General features: G+C 45.4%; 1 long non-coding RNA gene across 1 annotated transcript; it reads left to right on the top strand.

Annotated features, from left to right (window-relative positions):
* The first annotated feature begins 542 nt into the window (after window positions 1-542).
* Window positions 543-4,401, top strand: LOC311595794. The gene is made up of 3 exons (XR_014778562.1): window positions 543-615; window positions 3,859-4,001; window positions 4,250-4,401. It is a non-coding gene; the product is annotated as an uncharacterized lncRNA (long non-coding RNA).
* The last annotated feature ends 492 nt before the right edge of the window (window positions 4,402-4,893 follow it).

The following is a 4,893-nucleotide window of genomic DNA, read 5'->3' as shown; positions in this document are numbered from 1 at the left end:
CTTGGAACTCATGCCGTAACATAGGCTAGCATCAATTCATGGCACTCCTTCTGTCTCAGCCCCACTCTCGGATGGTTGGAAATGTTTCTAAATATTTGTGTATAAGAGAGGCAGGAAACAAGGAAAGGATGAACGGATTATTAAAAGCAGAACAATGGGCGTGGATGAAAATGGAAGGGTACCCAATAAAATTAAATTAATTATTTTAGCTGATCCAACTGCACTTAAAGTAACATATTTGAATAGTATTTGAAAAGGAGGCCAATTTGTCATGTTTTTGTGAAAAGCAAATTTCATCATCAGTATTTTCCATAGAGTATAGACTCTTGTAATTCACTTTTTGGTCTTTGAGCTTTTGAAAGGCATGTAATTAGCCATTACCCAAGGGAAGACACCAGATGAGGCAGGTGGATGAAGGATTGCTAACTGACAGGTACCCCGGGCCTACCTCAATCTCAACTTTTGCTTCTCAGTGTAGTGTCATGCTGTAGTTTCTTCAAAATGGAGTCCACCTGTGCGTGCAAAGACAAGCGGAGGTGTAAGGAAAGTGCTGAGGACTGAGGCACACACTGTGCACATCAGAGCTCATGGTGTTCCAGTTTCCACATCGATGATGTAATTCATTTGTTCTTTCTATTTGTCCTGCCATACATACTCTTTAATTGATTGTGTGTGTGTGTGTGTGTGTGTGTGTGTGTGTGTGTGTGTGTGTGTGCATGCACGCGTACACACGAGTGTGCCAGATGTCAACCTTGGCTGTCATTCCTCAGACACTGTTCACTTTGGGGTTTGAGACAGGGGCTCTCGTTGGCTGGCCATCACATCCTAGAGATGTGCATGACTTTGTCTTCCCTGTGTTAATGACTACTCTCTGGGTTCAGAGTATGAGAATCAGATTCTCAAGCCCTTATGGGAAGTGTTTTTACCAAGATGTCACCATAGACCTTCTGACTTTATTTTTTAAAATTTGATTTTGGGTGGAAAATGTAATAATGCATTAGAATACAGTATAGTACCTAGAATACGAAACACATACGATGTACGTTTTTTAATGTAGAAACCTGCTTTCTGGATTCTCTCTGCGTCTCTGTGTTTAGTCAAGAACTGAGCTGTTACGGAAACTTGTATTTGGGTAATTACTTTAAAAATAATTGGAGCGATCACTAATTACTGGGCCCTGTGCTAGGCCCTCGCAGGTAGATGTCCTCTCCATTGTTACCTGTTAATTGTGCCCACTGTACCTTGCACCATTCGAATCCATGCTGCTTGCTGAGAGCTGTCATTATAATTCATATTGGAATTAGCTGGAATTGTTTTCCTCTTGGTCACGTGATGCTTGAATTTTGCAAGGACTTTATAAACACAAACATATTAACTACTCTTATTCTATGTTAGACGCACGATTTAGTTGTATCAACGCAGAGACATAATTTGGTTGCTATTATTTTGTCACAATGCACCAATTTCAAAGAGAATTAAAATAATATCACATGGTGATTTTTTAAAAAAAATTCCAGTGAATCTTAAATGTATTTTTTACTAAGAATCAGCCCAGGAATTTCTTAAGCCTGTGTTTTTTTTATCCCTGCTACTTGTACTGTCCATTTAGACTTTTCCCGAGTTTTCTCTCATTTTCTCCCCTCAGTCTCCACATACGATTTTTAGGATGTTAGTCGACCGTCCCTGTATGTAAGTTAAAATGAAATGTTAGTGGATTTTTGATGCACCTGGCTGTGTTTATGGGAGAGAGAGAACAGAGGCCATCTTGGCGCGCTTTCCTCTAGACTTGCTCAGAGGTCTGAGTCAACTGGCGGTGGGCAGGTTGCCACACCTGCCTTTCAGTGAGTGCTGGGGGCTGCAGGCCAGGGTGGCTGGAAGCCTTGGCAGAGGGCCTGGGGGCCTGAATACCTGGGGTTCCCATTGAGTTATTCTAGAATCATCCCAGAGAGCATAGTAAGCTCAGAGGGAGCTCAGGCCGTTGCCTGTGCCAGGGAGCTGGGAGCTGTGACCACTTCTCAGCCAGGTGCCCCAGCTGAAGGGGCATGGGCTGATTTGCCTTCTTTGTGTACCTCACAAAACACTTTCTTTCGGGGCGGGGGGGGGGGAAGAAACTGTTTAAGTCCGGAAAGAAAGACACTGTTTATGCAAGAGAGCACTTTGCTTTCTGGAAACTCGGCTCCCTCAGTACTGCATACACATAATTGGGGTGCGCAGCACTGGCATTGACCCTGTCTTCCTAGCTGTCTGTGCAGGGTGAGGGCAACCCCCCCCATAGTTCTTAGGGTCACTGCAGATCAGTGGTGAAAGAAACAGTGTCCTTCATTATGTAAAAAAGACAAATGGCAGTGGCGCAGTTTCACAAGACGGTTAGGGTCTAGATGTGGCAGGTGTGTCCAGGTGTGCCAGGTGTTCTAACACTTGTCTGCACACAGTCAGGTGCTTCCATGGAGGCTCAGCATGTGTATTACAAGCCCTGGTGTCCAAGTGCCAATCAGTTCTGTATCAATAGCAGCATGTATGCAAGCATCTCCTTGGGTTGTGTCTTTTGCTCTCCAGGTGAGGACTTTGGAGCCAAGGGCTGTTCTAGGTGACGATGTTGGAGCCAAGGGCTGTTTGAGTTTCTAGCATCTCAGATGCACAACTCAGTGCTAGATTCAGGGCAGGACATTTTCCAACGGCTCTAACTGAGTTTAGGTGTCTATCTACACATGATGACTGTGGCCCCATTGAATCTACTGCTTGCTATGTGTCATCAAGAGAGACATGGCCATCTCCTGGAGTTGACCGAAGGGTCTAGGGTTCGGCCTTCCCTGTATAGGGTCCAGAATTCTCAGTCCAGCCAGTTCTTTATTTGCTCACACTTCCCTCCCACCACTCTAATTCAAGGGAGCCACCGGCAAACCCCCATGTAATTTTTTTTTAATTGAAGAAATCACAAGTTTTTTCAAGGGAGAGCTGCAGTTCAGTTTTGACTTGGGAATGTTTACTGAATTAGAAGGAACTCTTGCATTGTGTGGCCCAACAAAGCCACCTGGGTTTGCATTGATCTTAAGTGCCATTCCTTGTTCACGCTTAGTATTCGTCTTTTAAATCCAATATAAGATCAAATATGATCTTTTACCATGGCTGCTGGGGTGTCTCAGCTGAACTCAGTCATCATGAGCAGAAATCCATTCTGCAGAGGTCTTTGGAAGAACTTCTTATGGCTTAGGGTGTGGGTGTGGAAGACTGTTCATCTTTCTCATCCACACTGTCTCTGAACACTGCACTGTTATCCCTTTAGGGTTTTTTTTCCTGAGGATTTTGGCCTCCCTGGAAGGGAGCAAGTAAAGCAAGAAGCCCAGCATCTTTCCTAGGTCCTCCCAAGTCCTTGTCTTCACTGTGTCTATTATGGCCCATTTGTCGTTACTTGGAAAACATCGAATTGGGTAGACTGCCCTCTGGGGTATTCGCCACAATGAGGACTCATGACATTACAGGCATGTCTGCATTGCTCTGTAATAATACCCCTCACACACACACTGGGCACGTCTCCTGTGCATAGGTGTGATGGGGATAATTGTCCATTTTGACATCATAGCCATAAAACCTGAGCAGAGTATGTGGTCCATCAGACAGTCTACAGCCTTGTGTGCTACTGGTGACAACAGGAGTAGCTATGCTCTAAGCTTGTGTGAAGATATCCTTGACCAGTGACTTGACCCCACACCTATCCTGAGGATACAGGGAAGGGTGAGCTTGGTACCTACAAGCTCACAGGCACTCCATGGAAATTCCACTGTAAGGCGAGTTAAGCCTAAGATGGGTTTGTGTCTTGAAGGGATCTGTGTGCCTGTGTTGCAAATATGCTTCCACCAGAACAGGTTGTCTTCCTACCTTGGTCCTTGCACTATGATGCTGAATAGGGTGGATCCACAGGAGGCAAGTGAATGTGCTTCTGCATCCTAGTGGGCTGCAACTGGGTGACCGAGAAAGCAGCAACTCCTGATGGTCCCTAACAGGTAAGGGAATGTGTGGGCCCAATGTGCATGGTATCAGGGCCACCACCAAGAAGGAAAGACATGTTTCACCTAACTTTTACCTAATTTTTGGCCACATTTAGCTTTAAATATTAAAGTTATTTGGTAAACATTTAAAAAAGAACATTCCATGTGCCAGCAGTTGCCAGCACTGGTTGAAGGAGAGGTTTTACCCTTCTGACCTAGCTGAATTTCCATTTCATGGACACTTGGCCTTCAACCTGAGACAGTTGGAACACACGTGGAAAAGCTATGGCGTAGGAAGTTGGGGATGACATGCTTCAGATGAAGCTGTGTGGCCTTCAGCACCATGTCTGATGAGGAAGAGTGACAAGAAAAGCCCTAGATCCTGCTTGTCCCTCCTGTATTGCTATGTTCCAGCCAAGATGGTGGCTCTGCAGGTGAGGCAGGTGGGCATGAGGAGGGCGTAGAGAGGGTGACGCCTATGACAAATTGTCTGAAGGGCTGCTTCTCAGGTGACACCCTGGGGACCTTGTTTGTCAGGTCTGGGTTGAGATGTGCGTGTGCACGTGCACGTGTGAGTGTGTGTGATATGTACTTGCTCACTTGGGTATGTGCAGTTGTAGGTGTACATGTATGTGTGTGGGTCAGAGGCCAATATTAAGTGTCCTTTTAAATTATTCTCCACTGTATTATTTGAGACAGGGTCTCTCATTGAACCCGACACCCAATTTGTACATGGGTCCTGGAGAACTCACCTTAGGTCTTTGCGTTGAGTGGTAGGCACTTTACTGACTGAGCTGTCTCTCCAACCCTGTGGAGCGGGATGTTTGAAGCACTGAAGCTCATGCATTTTCTCATGTGTGCAGCGGTTTCTCTTCCTGTTTACCGGCGTGTTCATTATTCATGAAGA

The sequence above is a fragment of the Acomys minous genome, assembly GCF_964271855.1.
Source record: "Acomys minous genome assembly, chromosome: 4".
Taxonomy (NCBI): domain Eukaryota; kingdom Metazoa; phylum Chordata; class Mammalia; order Rodentia; family Muridae; genus Acomys; species Acomys minous.
This window is presented reverse-complemented; position numbering and strand designations above follow the sequence as displayed.